Genomic DNA, 18,452 nt, shown 5'->3' on the forward strand with positions numbered 1-18,452 from the left:
CTACAGGACAGCCAGGAATACATAAACATCCTGTCTCAAAAAACTAAAAAACAAAAATCTTTTTAAAAAAAGTGTAAAAAAAACGCAGTAACCCTGGGACATTCTGTGATTTGCCCAAGATCTTATAACTAAGCAACTCAGGTCCAAATTAGTTTCTGTAGACACTGGATCTTCCTTCTCTCCCCTGCTCATCTCATCACTGTCCAGGATATCCAGTTGATAACACTCACAAACATTACTGAATGTTTTGTATGGAGATCTGGTTTCCTAGTAACCCAGACCATGAAACAGAAACTAGTGGTTTGTACTTTCAGAAGCAATTCCTCCCAAATCAGTCTTGCTGCTCTGGACTCTGAAAAATCATGTTATTGACCCGCTGGGCGGTGCTCACCCACGCCATGCTCTCACTGTGGTTTATGCCAGTTCTACAGGTAAAATCATGTGAGGCTAGAAATCTTTGGGATGACTTTTAAATAATAATAATAAATATATTACTAACATATTTATTAATAAAATCACTAACATATGGTGTATAGTTATTAATATACAACATAACCATTACCATACATTATCTATTATACTAGGTATAATAGAAAATAAATTATTAATGCAATAATTAAAATAATAATGGATACAGGGTTTCTCTCTGTGGCCTGGCTGTCCTGGACCTTGCTATAGATCAGGCTGGCCTCAAACTCACAGATCTATCTGCCCCTGCCTTCTAAATGCTAGGACTAAAGGCATGCACCACCACTGCAGTGCTGGAATGTCTCTTTTAAAAAAGGCAACACAATATCACTTTCATTATTAGTAGCTGTACCTTTGAGACATACCCTAAAGTTACTTCAGAGAGGAGGCCTGCTTTTAATAAAAGGTACAAAAAGGGCTGGGCATGGTGGTGCATGCCTTTATTCCCACTAGGGAGGCTGAGGCAGGTGGATCTCTGTGCCTTCTAGGCTACCCTGGGAGGTGTTTACAAAAGGTCTGTAAGATCAGAATGTCAACATAAGCATACCAACGTATTAAAACCATGATTCATTCCATTTTCTCATGTCAGTTACGTCTCGAACAATTTCAGCATGAGCAGAGCTTGACAGGTATTTGAAAAATAATGGTGTTTTCAATTAGTCATTCGCTCAATTTCCAAGACTCACTATATGCAGATCAGACATCAGCTCTGCCTCAAATAAGTCAGACAGGGGAATCAATTCTTTAGATCAGGAGCCAAAAGCCAGAATAGCACAATGAATGCAGCTCAGCAGGAAACTCTTATGTACTACAGAACTGACCTTCATCTTTAGAAAAGCGATAACCAAATGAAAAATCCACCTCCGCAGAAATGAAAAACAACCTCTCCAAAGTGCAAAGATAGCTAAAAGTTAAGGAAGGCGTCGTCGGCAAGTAGGGCTTAGCAAACTGATGTAATACAGAGTTGAGACACAAGGTGGCAGTGAAGATTAAAAGAAGGAACAAGCTGGTGCCCACAACTCTTGATTCCTGGAAATGGTTGCACGTTTTCACCCAAATCATACACAGGTTATGTAAACAAAGCTATTTTGATTGTTACCAAAGAAAAAAGTTTGGAGATCTGAGCAACCAAAAAGTATAAAAATACTAATTCTTAATTTCTCCTGACCACAGAATCTTCTCCATCTATGGAAAAACACTTGAATTCCAGCGTTCCAGAGGCAGAAGCAGGCAGATTTCTGAGTTTGAGGCCAGCCTGGCCTACAGAGTGAGTTCCAGGACAGCCACGGCTACAGAGAAACCCTGTCTTGAAAAACCAAACCAAACGAACACCAACACCAACAAAAGGCAAAACAGCCAGACATAGTGGGTCGTGCCTATTCAATCCCAGCACTGGGGAAGCATTATGGCTGCTTTGAGTTCCAAGTCAGCCTGGGCTAGAGGGTGAATTCTAGGTCAACCTTAAATATAGGGAGATCCTGTCTTAAAAACAAGCAAACAGACAAACAAAAAACAAGACAAAACAAAACAAAACAAAAAACCCCAAAGTTTAAAAACAAAACAACAAAAAAGAACCAATTTCTTCATAATTACTTCTCCGAAAAATTTCTTAAAATCCAAGTCCTTCAGAGACAGTGCTGTGCCATATACCTTGCTCCTGAGTGACACAGAATACAAATGATCTGACTGAAGGTACACTGTGCTCCTGCCAACTGCAAGCTAAAAAAATTAACATATGACCTGAAGCCATTAAACTGCCTATGTGTTACATAACTGGAGGCATGGGAAGTTGCCCATAAGTCAGAACTGTTTGAAGACTGTTGCTGGCTAATTCAAATCCCCAACTCCTTTAACTTGAAAACCATAATCCAGCTGACTGACAATATTAAATAGTATGGCAGTGTCCTGGCAGCAGGGGTCTCCACATCTGCACTTGCCTGGCCAGGAGCTTCAGTAGTGCATGCAGTGCGCACCTTGCTGCAAACTCGGCTATATTACACTTTAAGAAACTAAATGTGCCAAAGACTTGTGGAAAACCTTGGAAAAGGTTACAGATTGGTTTTTTTTGTTTTTGTTTTTGTTCTTCCTCTTCCTTGAGGAGAAAGACCGGTTAAAAGTCAAGGCAACAAGTTCTGTTCAAAGCCAGCCCTGACATTCAAACACAGCCAGCACCAAGACGCACATCACTGTTCCATCCACTTCGGGCACTGGCCTCAAAAATGCTCAGGCTGTATAGGAGCAGGCCCATGTGGATGAGATCAAACCAACATCCTTCCAGAGAAGACATGTACAAAGTCCCACAGGCAGAGGGCTGGAGAGATGGCTCCGTGGGTAAAAACTGCTTCTTCCAAAGGCTGATGCCCCGAGTTCCATCCCTGGAGACCTACATGATGAAAGAGAGGACAGACTTCCACAACTTCTACACAAGTGCCATGGCTCACACACACACACACACACACATACACACACACACAAATTTAATTGAGTAAAAACAATGAAAAACAGGCTTTGTTCCTCAAGCTCATGATTTTCATCCAAAAATGTCCAAGAGACAGAAATCAGATTGTTCCATATGCTCTCTTTTAAAAGCCTTCCCTTTTAATCCATGTAGCTCGGTGTAAATGTAGTTAGCCTGGCTACTCAAGTTACTTTACTTTCTAACTCTGCTCTGGATTGCATTTTATACCCAGAATTTTGACTTTATAGTTTACTCACAAGTAATTTCCACTCCATGCTTACCTCTATAGAATATGCTTTTACAGTAATCAAAACCACCCCAGTTGAGGCCGTGTGCACTGGCACACACTGGTAATCCCTGCCCTTGGGAGGATAAGAAAAAGAACTGCTTTGTTTGAAGCCTGTTTGGGCTACGCATTAAGTTTGAGGCCAGCCTATGCTACAGAGCAAGAGCCCATCTTAAAAAATATATATATAGTTATAACTATATATATATATATATATATATATATATATAGTCAGGGATTTGGAAAGATGGCTAAGTAGTTAGGAGGCACTTGCTGCTCCAGAGGACCTGGGTTCAATTCCCAGCACCCACCAGGCAGCTCACAATGGTCTGTAGTTCCAGGGGATCTGATGCCCTTTTCTAGCATGGTACACTGATAAGCATGCAGGCACAACACCCTATTCACATCAAAATAAAAATAAAGCTTAAAAAGAATCTTTGGAAGACTTACCCAAAATAACAATAAAAACAACTTCTTACAAAGTTACTCATTACAAACAGGAAAAAAATATTAATTGTAGCTGGCCATGATCCCAGCACTAGGAGGTTACTGCGGGAAGATCTGGTGTTTAAGGGTGGCCTGGGCTACATAACAAAAAGTTAACTTCAGACTGATCACCACCACTAGCCATCCCTAAAACTTCTGATGGTTTTTCTGTTAGGCTACAGTGTCCTATTTACTGCCGCACTGCCATTTAAATATTGAGTCTTAGGTTTTGAAAATCCCTAATGCACAGTTAAAGGGGATAATACCAAAGATTTAATGCTGATCTCCAATTTACACCCTTTGGCTAGGCCATAAATATAATCACACACCACTTCTCTGCAGGGTCCCCCATTCTCGTTCCTAGCCTTATCCATGTGAAATGAACATGTTTCTACTGGCAAGGCATGCCACAGTGACATGTCACTCACTGAGTGGGGACAACTGCACAGCCTGGCACTGTGTGGAGGTAATAACCAGTCAACTCTCTCTAAAGTCACACAATGTTCTTTTCATGTCCCTTCTCAGCACGTCTCAGCCATGCCCAAAAGTTCAGCAAACACTGGCTCTTCATTTCTCTGGTTATCAGTAAGATTGTCTATTTGATTTCTTTCTTTGCAGTATATTGGACAGTTTGTCATTTATAAAATAAGGATAGTAGTACACACAGGAGGCAGAGGCAGGTTGATTTCTGAGTTTGATGCCAGCCTGGTTTATGTAGTGAATTTCAGGCCAGGCAGGGTTACATAATGAGACCCTGTCTCAAGAAACAAACAAATGCCTTCCTAGTGCCATTACTGAATTTCTTTAGACAAAACAACCCCCCCTCTCTAAAGCAGCATTCCTTATTGCTGCTGTGTTATAGTTTTGGGAGGGTCAGGAGTTGGCAATCCTGAGCTCTAAAGGAGATGAAATTAAAAGAAAATACAAAGTAAATGAAGGTAATAGAAGACTGGCAACATTGTCACCATGTGTCACAACTGCTGCCACGTCACCTAGTGTTTTCAGATACATTGTTACTGCCAGGAGACTTTTAAACAAGCAGCTGTTGGGAGGTACCTTAGTTTTCCCAAATTTCCCACAAGCCACTGCTACCCCCTTAAAATTTTTTACATTTTGTTAGTTTGGTTTTAACCTTCTGAAAAGCAGACATTAGGAGTGCTAGGACAGAGGAATAGTTCCATGTGCTTGGGTCCCTCAGTCTTTAGACCAGGCTGGCCTCGAACTCAGAAATCCACCTGCCTCTGCCTCCCAAGTGCTGGGATCAAAGGTGTGCACCACCACTGCCTGGCTGTAGACACATTTTTAAAAACTGAAATTAGCTGGGCTTAGTGGTGCGCACCTTTAGTCCCAGCACTCAGAAAGCTGAGGGAAGAAGATCTATAGGATTCAAGGCCAAACTGATCTAAAAAGTGAGTTCCAGGACAGCTAGGGCAACACAGAGAAACCCTGTCTTGAAAATCCAAAAGGAAAACAAAACCTTTACCCCACTAAACTAAAATTAGTAAGGGACATATTATAAACCTGTATTTCTTTTCTATACTGCCTTCAAAAATCCACTGTATTTATACTTAAAACATACCTTGATTCCAGTTCTGAATTTTCAAGAGATATTTAATCTGTATTTAGATTCCACTATATATAGATAGATAGATATAGATATAGATAGATATATACGCTAATGTTTGTTTCCCAAACAGTTAAGTTTACAATACCTGAGTCATTTATGGATTCTAAAAGTTAAATAAGTTTCAAACTTAATCTCATCAGCCTCTCTAGTTTAGATGGCTGGAGCCTAGGGTTGCTGGGGGCTACAGTAGTAGCTGGTACAGACTATTCTGTCAGTCACTTGGATTCTTTTAAACCTGAATCGGGATACAAGCCCTTAACCCACTGAGCAGCAAGTTTTGCTGCTGTATACACCAACTGTTCCAGTATGTTCTTTTTCTACAATACATTGCAAAGCAGCTGTTTCTGGAAAGTCGGCTCGGTAAGGAGAAAGGTGTTATCTCAAATCAGGGGCATAGCCAGCCAAGCGTAGTGGCACACACCTTTAATCCTAGAGACAGGTGATCTCTGAATTCCAGGCTAGCCTGGTCTATGGAGAGAGAGAGAGAGAGAGAGAGAGAGAGAGAGAGAGAGAGAGAGAGAGAGAGCAATCGATCCAGAGAGAGCCACACAGAGAACAACCAGGGTTAATTTCCAAGGAAAAGGGGAGAAACCTTGACACTGGGGCTTCTTTGTCTAGGACATTAGTCACCCTGTGAAAGTTACAATTATTGTTTACACTAAGCCTCTCAACTTACAGAGAGCAGCTGCCACTGCATCCTAAGACTCTCTCTTCCTCAAGTACCCCTTCCTAGCTTCTGTCTACCAGGCTGATCTACCAGGATTGCAGATCATAACCCACGAGTCCCACTTTATACATACAAAGACCTGCTACTGTTTACATGCCAACATATATGAATAATAAACAAACACCACACCTCAGTATCATTCATGAGCCTCAGTATTCCAGACTACCTCGAGAAAAGCATTTACTAACACTACAGCTTTCTCTTCCCTTTCACGCCAGGTCACAGCTCACTTTGTTCCCCCAGCCGCTGATTTCAAAGTTGATCTCGTGAAGGAACTGGATTCCTAAGGTAGTTAGTTCTATTTTGAGCCTTCTTCCTGTTCTGAAGCTAAAGTTGGAAGGGCTTAGTGGTGATGTCATGGAAGGGAGAAGTGCCTTTTTTCAGAAGGGTCTCTTCTGGCAATTCCCAGGACACATAGGTGGTGAACGATTCCCCTCTCACCATCCCTCACCTCTCCTTCCCTCTGGAGTCCCAGTTAGTCACCAGCCAGGAAGAAAATCAACTCTAATAACAGGCAATCACACTTGCATATTTTATATTCGAAATATAATAAATGAAAAGACAGAGGAGAAAAAAATTGCCTAGTTCTAGGAAAGGGGTGGGGGTGGCTATCCCCATCCACTCCCTCCAAACATCTATAAGGCCAGAGGAGCAAAAGGCACTGCAGAAAACAGCTGTTAGGAAGAATTCAGGAGGCTCCGAGAGGGGAATGCTACGGGGGTTTTGGAAACCGGAACTTGAGGACACCCCCCCCCCCAATCCCTTCTTCTTCCCTCCCTCCTGGAAGAGACTTGGGGCTGGGTGTGCCTTGTGCTTTGAGAGGCATTTGGCTCGGTAGAAAGGCAAGGGGCCAGGGTGCGGCCCACAGGGAATAAAAGCTTAGGCCTGGCTCTGGGCTAAGTTTAGTGGGAGATAGAGGAGACTAGAGAAGTGCAGGTCTGAGTGGAAGACCTACTGTGGAATTTAAAAAAAAAAAAAAAAACCCTCACTAGGGGCAGGGCGGGAGACACCTCTCTTTCTCAACTTAAACTCAACAGTTCATTGCCGGTGGGAAGAAGGGTGAAGAAAGAGACAAATTCTAACGTAAAGTGTGAATTGCAACTTCTGGGGACTAGAGAGAGAGGGCTGACGTGCCAACGCTATCAGCAGGTGAAAAGAAGAGCCTTTGACCAATTCTGGGGTGTCGAGGTCTGGCCAAGCTCTGGTGGGCAGGGCACTGTCTGGTTTCTTAGCTCACCTCGCCTCCAAAGCGGGAAGAAGCATAGGTGTGGTCTTTCTCCGGGAAGGTGGCAGCTGGCTTCGCGGGGCAAGGGAAAGGATTCCTCACCGGGAAGGCGGGGAGGAGCCCCGGGGTCAGCTGCGGCCAGGAGCCCGGGTCTTCGCCAAGTCCCCTCCCCCTCCTGAAAACCGACCTGGACTAGGATCGATTACAGCAACACCCTCTCGCCTTCCCAATAATCTCGCTAATAATAATAATAATAATAAGCCCAGCCCCTCTGGCGCACGTTTAAAACAAACAAGCAAACAAACAAAAACCCAGAGCCCTGAGCGGTGGAAATAAACAGGTGAGTCCAGGGAGAAGCGGGAAAGAGTGGGGATGAGAGGGGGGGCGTTCCCAAACGTGAGGGGAAACAGAGGTTCTCCCAACCTCTCTCCATTCTCCATCCCCCTGCCCCCCAAGAGTCTGCGTGACAGGCTAGGAACCGCAAAGCCCACTCTGACAGCCTTCCCGCAGCCCGCGCCCCCGCCTGCCTACCCTAGGCTCCCGTGTCCAGGCTTCGGGGACCGCGCGGCGCTCGCCCGCACCCCGGCCCGCCACCGCCGCCGCCGCGGGGACTCCGCTCTTCCTCTCTCCGCCTCCTCCTCGCAGACTCCTCCCGCCGGATCCGTCATGTAAACAACATCCCGGCTCTATTTCCAGCGGCCGCGGGACGGCGAGGGAACCGCGCCAGCGCCCAGCCACCGGGCGGGGGTGGGGGGGAAAAGCGAGTGCGCCACAGCTCCGGGCCCGGCCCCGCGCGGTCCGCCGCCTACCGGAGCTGGCGCCGAGCGCCCAAAGGCGTCCAGCAGCAGCCTCCGCCCCCGCCCCCGCCTCCGGGCTCCGGGGTACCGGGCCGGCCCGAGTGCGAGCGCCGTGCGCGCGCCGCACAGCCGCTCTCTGCGCCCCGCGGGCCGGCCAGGGCGCGCCGCCAGCCCGGGGCCGAGAGCGCAGCACCCGGAGCGCGCACACGGACGCCGCCCCCGCGGCCGCGCGCACCCCGCACCCACCTGCGCCCTCGGGGGTCCCGAGCCCCCCTTTCTTTGTTCATCCCGCTATTTGCATGAGGATTATCTAATGACGCAGCAAGGCTCGCCACAACGTGACCGTCGCCATTTTTCTGTTTTTATTCTAGCTTTGCCATGTGATAGATTGGGGAGGGGGGGTGGAAAAGGGAGAGAGACAGGATTGAAGAAAAAAAAAAAAAACTTCCGGGTCTCATGACCGGGAAGGGAGAAAAACAAAAGGGAGACGAGACACAACTCCAGGCGAAGGACGTGGTGCGTGTGCGCGCGTGCGCGCCCGTCTCTCCGTGCCGGGGAGCCGGAGGCTGGGGTGCTCCGAGCATCCTCCCATCATCAGGGTCCGCGGATCCTGGTTGTGCGGGCCTTGTGCTCCATCCTTCTGCTGGGTACACGGCTGCCTGCCCTCGCCTGGCTCCAGTGGCCCAGTGGTCCATTCAATTGACAGAATCGAAAGACCGCTGCATTTTCTAAGTTGTAAAACAGTTCGCGCCGAGGCTGGTCCTTAGGACCACCACATGGCGAGGGCAGGCGGAATCAGACCAGTTCAGATTTTCTTTCTGCTTCCTTTTCTCTTTTCCTAAAGCTGGACGCACAGCTTAGGGATGGTTTGTGGCGTTGCGGGCTTTTTTGTTTGTTTTGTTTTGTTTTGTTTTGTTCGGGCGAGGGCGTGCATCGTGGCTGGATTTATTGAGGTAGAAATTTAAATAAAAGGTTCAGTGCTAGGAAGGGTTGAGAAGACTGCTGCAGAGCTTTGGGCCGATTCGTGTTCTACCGTGTTAATTCACATTCACAGGACGTGATAGGTGCCCAGAGTTCACGGTTGCTGAAAGGATAAAAGTCTGGAAATCTGCCAGGTCTCAGTGACAGAGTTTGGTGCTTTCGTTACTAGTGTGTGTTCCTTCAAGAGCTTTCACTTTTGTTTCTCTTCTGCGTGCCTCTCTTATGATTGAAAGGAGAAGTGGACCTTAGCGTTGACTAAGGCGCTACCACTTACAGGTGAGAGACACAGCGTAGCTCTAGGCCAAATACCGTGTTAGACCCCAGTTTGTTTGGACCGAGAGACATCTGAGGGGGTAAAACAGAGCCTAGCACTGTGCAGCTGTAGTTCCGTTTTGTAACATTCCTGTGCCTAGAACTTAAAGATGGATAACTCAGAACTGCTAACCCCACAGGACTGCTGCGGGGGTTCATGACCTCCTTCCGGCACCTATTTTGAGTGTTGACTCAAATATGTGTGTGAACTCAGCTTCTTTTCCTCTTCTGGGGAGCATCCTTGTCATTGAACAAGGCAACATGTGTGCTGTGAAGTGTTTCTGTCCTGTTCGCAGAGTTGAAAGCTCTCCTCCATGAGCCATTGTGTCTTCGTAATATTTATTTCATGGTGCCTTTCAACGTCGGGATTCGGGACAATGACTGTCTTTTCCGCTAGTGGGGACAAGCTTTGAGAACCACAGCTCTCTGTAGTCAACACTGTTTTCTTGCCATAAAAGCCAAGGGAGGCTTGAAGGAGACCTTTCCCACAATCCAATCCTGACCAGCCTAGGAAATTCCTTGCGTGTTTCCGGTAGAGGTTGGACAGAAGTCGTTTCATGGCTCTTACACCTTTTGCTGACCATTCTTGGCAGGCTTCTTTGGTTGCACATCCAAGCAAAACATACTTTGTTCTCTCAACTTTTTAAACTAACTGCTTTCCCCCATCTTTTTTCTTTCTTTCTGTATTTGGCTCCTCTTCTTTGAATTCTCTCAAATTCAAATAAATAAATTAGTTATGCCGACTCCTGCTCTTTTGCTTTCATGGACTAGACTACAAATGCTTGAAGTCTGAACTGCAAGTTAATCTTGTTGAGTTAGGAATCAAATCATAGGTTCTATGTTTTCCTTAGAGGGGAGTAGGAACTGAACCCAGGGCCTAATGTATGCTAGGGAAACAATGTCCCTGATCTGCACCCTAACTCAGAACCTCTAGGTCTGGGATCCTATGAATTAGCTCCCAGTGCTAGTAGCAGGCCAAAAAGGGCTGTTGAAAAGATGCATGTCCATATTTACAATTCAAACGATTGGAAAATAAATGGTTCATCCAATTCTATTTAAAGCTCCAAGGAGCATTATGTATTGTTAAAGTCAAGATCATATATATATATATATATATGGACCTGGGAGATTCTGTTGCATAGCTGCGTATATCTGTATCTATGAATAGGACAGATAATAGCTAGAGGCCCCATGTGCTACTCTCGATAACCACAAGAATGGTCATAACTTAGCTATAACACCATAAGCTTTCATTGAGGTGGGAAGAAGCCTAATTATGTAACTAAATCATCTGTTCCTTTAACTGTAAAGCTGAAGAGAAAAAGAAATTGATGAGAACTCCAAGAGTGTAATTATAGGAAAAACACCCACGTCTCTTGCCATCAATACATGAGCACTCACACATCGTTTTGAAGGTCAAATTTTGGTCTTCAAGATTACTACATAGCTGCTGATTAAATGCATTCAGGAGTCCCAATAATCTTCCGCTAGTTGTCAAATTTATACCTGAGAAATACATATCTTAAAAAATGATAATCCCTATAAATAAAACCCATGTCCTAGTGAGGGCATGGTTTTTGCTGTCGTGTGTTAGTTACTTTTATGTTGCTGTAATAAAATACCATCCCCAAGGCAACCTATAGAAGGAAGGGGGGGTTGCGGGTCCAGAGAGACATGACTGCAACCTGGTGGGGAGGCATAGCAATAAGCAGATATGGCAGCAGATGCAGGAAGCTGACAGCTCACATCCTTGACAGCAAGCTCCAAGCAGAGAGAGCAAACCGGATGAGGTAGGTGGCTTCTAATCTCAGAGCTTGCCTCCAGTGACATACTTCCTTCAGCATGGCTGCCCTACCAGAACCTCCCCAAACAGCACCACCAGCAGGAGATCAGGCGGTCAAATGTCTGAGAGCATGGAGGACATTTCTCTTTCAAAGCACCACAAGTCAGTGCTGAGCTTAGTTCTGATGATCCTAACAGTGTCTACTTAAGCAAACTACTTCTCAGTTGTGCTTTTCATTTCTTTCTCTTTCTTTCTTTCTTTTCTTTCTTTTTCTTTTTCTTTTTCTTTCTTTCTTTCTTTCTTTTTTTTTTTTTTTTTTTTTTTTTTTTTTTTTTTTTTTTTTTTTTTTTTTGGTTTTTCGAGACAGGGTTTCTCTGTATAGCCCTGGCTGTCCTGGAACTCACTTTGTAGACCAGGCTGACCTTGAACTCAGAAATCNGCCNGCCTCTGCCTCCCAAGCGCTGGGATTAAAGGCGTGCGCCACCACGCCCGGCTGCTTTTCACTTCTTTACCCATATGATGAGCATAACACCTTAGGATTAAAGTTTAGTGAAAAGACATAGAAAACACTAAGCGTGATATTTGGAACAACATGTTCACTGGAGAGTGGCTGTCCCGGGAGTAGCTCCTGCTATAATCCCAGCACTTGGAAAGGCAGAGGCAGGAGGAGCTCAAGTTCCAGGCTACCCGGGGCTATATTGCAGTAGAAAATGAAGCGAACCAAGGAAATTCAATCCCGTTCCTATTAGTGAAAGGTTCTGTGACATAAAATAATCCAGAATAGGTTCCGAACTCAAGACCTTCAAATTGTAACCTTGAAAAGATGTATAAACGGCCAGACAAACAGGTGGGCCGGACAAAAGGAACAGCAGAGCACTGCCTGCTGCTTTGTGGTATCGACCTAAGATGTGATTAAGAGCTTAGAACTATCACCATCCATCACCATCCACACTGTAGCAAAGCCCAGTCAGAACATAGGCCAAGAGTTTCCCTCTCTGAAGAGTGAAAAGCTGCCTTCTCACACCAACGAAGAAACTCAGTCGAATTGGCGTGCTTCTGTGGTTAAAAAAAAAGCAGTTTCTCAGCAGGTTCCTTTCACCCTGTGAGAAGCATCCCAGTTGTATCTTTGACGAGCTCTTGGAGAAACGGAGTTAATAGGAAGCCCTTCTAGTTGTTAATTAATTAAAACACTTTAATCAAGAATCATTTTCTAAGGAACTTGTTCCCAGCCCTGAGTCAGGTGCTAAGAAACATGCACGATGAAGATAAGGACTTTGCTCTGGAAGTACTCACGCCCCAGTTGTACTTTATTAAACAAGTGTTTATTCATTATCCACCATGAGGAATTCAGTAATGGATAAGACACTAGGCTTCGTCTATTGGGAAATCTAGCAAGTTAATAATACACATATTGGTTCAACTTCCTCAAGAAGTATGTGATTGGCTGGTGGTAGCCCACACCTGTAGTTCCAGTATTTGGGGGTGGGGGTGGAGCACTGGAGCAAGAGACTCAGGAGTTGAAGGTTAGTCTCTCTTACAAAATGAGCTTGAGACCAGTTTACAGGGTTACATGAGACCCTAGCTGAGGAAGTGAGTGAGTCTAAATTGAAGTGTGTGAGTGGCACAGGTTTCAAGCAAGAAAAACTTTATGTATCTATATTTGTGGGTTTTTTTCTCCCTACGGCTTTTATTCCTTAAGACAGAAATTACCCTTGAGAAGGTAGTTTAATCTCTATATCTTAAATCATACTAGCCTATATCTTGCTTATATAGGGATTGTGTTAAGTTTTTGTCGGCGCTGTGTTTGGTTTTGCTTTGTTTGTTTGTTTGTTTTTGTTGTCTTCAACATGACACAAACACTGATCAGCTGAGAAAAGGGAACCTCAATTGAGAAGACTCCCCAGATAGGCAAACCTGTGGGCCAGTTTCTGTATTAATAGTTGATGTGGGAGGGCCAAGACCACTGTGAGCGGTGTGAGCCATCCTGGGGAAGTGGCCCTGACCTGTACAAGAAAGCAAAGCGAGCCGTCCCTGAGGAACAAGCCAGAACGCAGCACTCCTCCATGGCCTCTGCTTCAGTTCCTGCCTTAGGTTCCCCTCCAGACAGAATGTAAGATAAAAGATACCCTGTTATCTACCAAGTTGCTTTTGGGTCTGATGTTTATTATAGCACTAGAATGCCATCTCAGGTGGGCAGCATCACGAACCATGTAAGTTACTTTCAGCACCCAAGGCTGGGCTATTGAAGATGTGTTCTGGTCTCTTCAGTTCTTGTCCTCTGAACCCCGATTCTCCCCAAACCTACTATGATGAAGAGACTCCAAAAAGGCAACCCTGGGGCTATAGAGATCATGACAGCTATCATTAACTCCAGGCCTAGGGGGTCTGACTCCCTCTTTTGGCCTCCATAGGCACTGCACACATGCTGACATAACACTGATACACAAAATTACAAATAATAAAAATAACAATAATTTCCTTCAATATGTAAGTCTTTTATTGTCCCCAAAGAGCCCCCATTGCACTGGTAACCAGGATCTCATTTCTGAGCTGGGTACCTTAGGTCTTACCTGCCAACCTGCTGCACCGTTCCCTTCCCTTCCCTTCCCAGACACATAGATGTCATCCAAAAACTTCCTGAGATCCTTGTTTTTAACTGTTGTGGCTTGCTGAATCAGAGCAGCTGAATTTGAAACAAGTTCAGCATCATTTCCTTCAAGGATTAACTCACCCTTCTGGGCTTGAGACACAGAACAAGCAGCACCTGTCCTCATCCGAACCCTGCAGATGGATTTTCCACCCAAGAAATTTCAGATTTCAACTAAAGACCCATTTTCCTGAACAACACTGTTGATGGGGAAGGGAGCATACACAAACCTCATCTTTTTTTTTTTTTTTGGTTTTTCGAGACAGGGTTTCTCTGTATAGTCCTGGCTATCCTGGAACTCACTTTGTAGACCGGACTGGCCTCGAACTCTGAAATTCGCCTGTCTCTGCCTCCCAAGTGCTGGGATTAAAGGCGTGGGCCACCACCGCCTGGTGCCACAGCCCTCATCTTACCAGAAGCCCAGTGTAACCTCCTTGATCTTGTTCTGAACGTAACTGCAGATGGTTCTGACCGTGGCCAGTTCCTTTCTGTTACCCCACCATTTGTCAATCCGGAGCCTCTTCTTTGTCTTTCCAAGGAGACTCGGCTCTACATTGATGTGATTGAAGTCCCTCCGCAGAGTTCCCCAGGGGCCCTTCACAATACTGTGCACCCCTTCGGAGTGATGCGGAATTTTCTGGAATGTTGGCAGTCTGAGTGCTGAGAAAGGTCTTCGTTCTCACAGTAGATGAGGCAAAGAGCATAACAATTAAAAAAAAAAGATATCCCGGTTTTATTGTTTTCTTGTCATTAAAACTTGGACAAGGCGCCTCTGAAACCTGCCACTGAGGCTACTTCTTCTCTTTTCATGCTGCAATGCGCAAGAAGCTCGAGTGGAATCTAGTCTGGGAAGGTGGTTTGGAAAATGTATGGCACTAGCGTGGCAATTTAATTTACAGGCAAATTTCAAGTTCTTCCTGGCATCGATAGTGATAGTCCCTCCCTACAGGGCCTGGCATTCGCCTTGCTTCTTCAAATGCCAAGGGACAATGGAGATGGAAGTTTCCAAGCATGCTCTGATCTCTCCCCCCCCTCCCCCTCTCCCTCCCCTCTCCTTCCTTGCCCCCAAGGCTTTATGCTGGGGACTCAAGCCCAGAACTTTCAGCATAATAGAGACTCATCTACTCCTGAGCCACATCCCCAGTCTGCTCTCTGTGAACAGTGTGTTCCCCAGTCATGGTCATTGTAACATCATTGCACAATTGGCTTTTATTGTTTCATTTTTGATCCAGGGAATACCTCATCACAACTGAAACCAAAGTCTGACAAACTGTGTCTTATAATGAGTACGTACAATTTACTTTGATATTTTCTAGTTTAAAAATTGTTGTATTATTACATATTAATTATGAACGATGGGTCTCGTTTCATTTTCATTCATACAACCTATTTTGATTATACTCACCCTTTTAAAGATTTTTTTTTTCAAATTTTGTGAGTGTGTACACATGTGTGTGAGAGTGTAAGTGCCCTTGGAGGTCAGAGGTATCAGAGCCTCTGGAGCTGGAGTCTTGCAGCCAGACATGAGAACTGAACTTGGATATGCTGCCAGTCATACCTAATTGAGACCACTGAGCTCAAATTTGTACCCAAAGTTGACTTTGAACTCTCCTCTCTCTCTCTTCCCACTTCATGGGACTAGAGACAAGATCCATTGGGCTTGGCTGGTATTTTCTTATTTATTTCACTTTTCTAAAAGTTAGAAACTCGGAGATCTTATTGGGGTGAGGATCAATGCCTTGCTACCCCAGCCCTTTGACTCCATCCATGTATTTATTCCAACTACAGGAAGGCAGGAAGGCAGCACAGTTGGTAGAGAGAAGAGATGGAACCAAGTGGCTTATGACTTGCAGGGAAGGTTCTGCACTGGGACTTAGTCCCCACCTAGAGAGGACTCTATTCCGGTTGGATGGGGACCAGTCACAAGTCCTGCCCAATATGTACAATGGCGTCTTCCCATCTGCTGCAGCCAGTCAAGCCATGGCTCAGCAGAGGCCTGTCCAGGTGCTCTCTATTTCCTCCTCCTGTCTGCCGTCCTCCTTGCTCCCTGCTCATTGCCACCTATCTGGTTGTCGAATACTTGCATGATAAATATTTGACAAATGAAGATGATGTAGGTACTGGATTGTTAGCAAACTGACCGGATGTTAGTCCCACATGGACTGTGGCATGACAGTTTTGAATGGCATTGTGGCTGCTCTTCTTGTGGTGTGGGACCACCTGTAAAGTCACACTGGAGCATTATTGGTGCCAGAATTCATGGTTGTTTTCCGATAACAGAAAAGAACAGTGTTGCCTACTCAAAAGACGACAGAAACCATTCCACGGTTCAGATCCTTCTCATCTTCACGATGGAGGAGCCTGCGGGGCACCATTCTAGAGTCCTGAGTGTTGTAAAATGTGAGCTTTAAGTTTCAAGTGCTTCCTTAGGTATAACATGCCCCACCCATCTGTTTACTTTTGTATGTTACGTTGGTTTGTCAACTTGACACAGGTTAGAGTCATCTAAAAAGAAAGAACTTCCATTGAGAAAATGCCTCCGCAAGACGGACTTGTAGGCAACCCTGTGGGGCATTTTTCTAGATTAATGATTAGCGTGGGAGGGCCAAACCTGCTGTGCACAGTGCCAAGCCTGGGTAGGTCATTCCAAGACATCCAAGAGAGCAAACTAAGCAAGCCAGGGGAAGCACGCCAATAAGTAGCACTCTTCCATGGCCTCTTGCCTCTAGCTTTCCCTCAGTGGACTGTGGCTGAGCATATGTAAGTCAAATAGGCTCTTTCCCAGGTTGCTTTTGGTGGAGGTCCTTATCCCAGCAACACAAAGCAGACTAAGACATGTGTGTGGCTTTCGAGGTTTTACTGATTTCAAATCAACAAAAGTATAAAATATAAGAAAGTGTAGCTGCAGGTTCGTGGAGAGACTCAAGGAGCTAAGGTAGACAGTGTTAATGGAAACCCAATGTCCTTCTCGGGTCTCCACATGTGCACACATAGGTGTACATGCATGTGCACAGGCATGCATATAACATATGCATAAATTGGTCAACCCACCAAATACCACAATACACAGGCCATAGTGTGTGCTTACTAAACACTGATCCGTATTGTCCCGTGAGATTTCTTCTACTAACCTGAATGGTACAGCTGTCAACATTTACCTCATCTGTTCTCTCTAATAGCATGCACCTTGCCTGTGGGTGCCTCTACAGTTACCTCACTTCCCGAGTCACTGGAGTCCTCACAGAAAGAAGGCAACAAGAGCTATAGCCAGGATTTCAAAGGCCCCCTGAGGCCAGGCTATGTAATTGCAGGCTGGGCTATTTATGAAACAGAATAACTACAGAATAATCACAAGCAGGGCTGTGGAGATGGCTGAGGTTTGTCTCAAAAAACAGGAAAACCTAAGTTCACATCCTGGCACCCATGTAAAATGCCAATCACGCAGGTATGAATGTGAGTTTGTGNCCCAGAGCATGGGTGGTGTGTGTGTGTGTGTGTGTGAATGAATGAGCTCCCGGTTCAGTAAGCAACATTGCCTCAAAAAAAAAAAATGACAGTGCCCAGGGATACCCACTGTCAACCTCTGGCCTCCAAGGGTGTGCACATATGTGCACACACCCAAATGAATACTGCCATATAACATATACTCACAAATTAGTAAATATAAATACAATTTTATAAATATGTTTAAATGACCACAAGTGGGCAACGATGTTCATTTTACAATAAGTGGATTTTGTTTGGCAATGTCTCTTCCTCCGACTCCGATTCCTAGTTAGGGCGAAGTGATTTATGGTTTCATTAATGTCAGAGTTAAGAACATATTAAATGAAGACCCCTATGCATCACACTGGCCTTTTTCCTAAAGGATGAACAGGTCTGCCTGATACCCATTCAGACAGCCTGCGTAGACATGCTGGGAGATGGTAGACTCAGGATTGAAAAGGGAAAATGATGGAGGGATGGAGAGATGGAGGGATAGAGGGATGGAGGGATGAAGAGATGGAAGGGAGGAGGGGTGGAGGTGAACTCACTCATTCTTATAGTACAGGTAATGTTGCTCTCATTTCAGGCCCTCTGACACCTATACCCTAACTTCAAATTGCTTCATTACTTTTTCTTGACTGGAAGGTTTTGCTTTGTTGGTAGGGAGGGGGTGGTTAAACAGCCAGTCTCAGCCAATGGTGTCACGTGATCATCTGAATCGGATTTTTTCCCCCCCTTGAGACTGGGTCTCCTTATTCCAGCTCCCAAGTCACAAGGTCGAGTGAGGGAAGAACTCCAGAGAGAACAAAAGAGAAATTAGAAGAGGTAACTCAGACACCTGGTTGGCTGGACTGATTACAGGGAAATAAGATGTAATCAGAGCGGGGAGGAGAGCCAGAGGTGACACTTGTTTGGTTTTAAGTGGCTGGAGTGACAGCAGTGTCATTACACTGAGGGAAATGATCTGATAGAGGGAGCCTTGGGGACAGAGAGGCAGGACTTGCTGGTTTGGGGTTTTGAGTTTTCATGGTGGATGGAGACTAAGATTCTTGGTGTTCTGGGGCGGGACTGAAGTGGGCGAACACATATGGAGCCTAGACATGGAAAGACTGAGTCTCAGTGTCTGTTTGTTTGGACAGGGTACTTCTAGCTCCACCTTGAGAACACTG

General features: G+C 45.3%; 1 long non-coding RNA gene and 1 pseudogene across 1 annotated transcript in view; both read right to left on the reverse strand.

Moving 5' to 3' along the window:
- LOC110293487 overlaps positions 1 to 8,200 on the reverse strand; it is a 9,927-nt gene extending 1,727 nt beyond the window's left edge. The window contains exon 1 of the long non-coding RNA XR_002377801.2: positions 7,809 to 8,200. This is a non-coding gene — a long non-coding RNA (uncharacterized LOC110293487). The remainder of the gene's footprint in view (positions 1 to 7,808) is intronic.
- A 468-nt stretch (positions 8,201 to 8,668) lies between these two features.
- LOC110293374 lies at positions 8,669 to 14,501 on the reverse strand (annotated as a pseudogene).
- Between the last annotated feature and the right edge of the window lie 3,951 nt (positions 14,502 to 18,452).

Source organism: Mus caroli, chromosome 4, assembly GCF_900094665.2.
Source record: "Mus caroli chromosome 4, CAROLI_EIJ_v1.1, whole genome shotgun sequence".
NCBI lineage: Eukaryota > Metazoa > Chordata > Mammalia > Rodentia > Muridae > Mus > Mus caroli.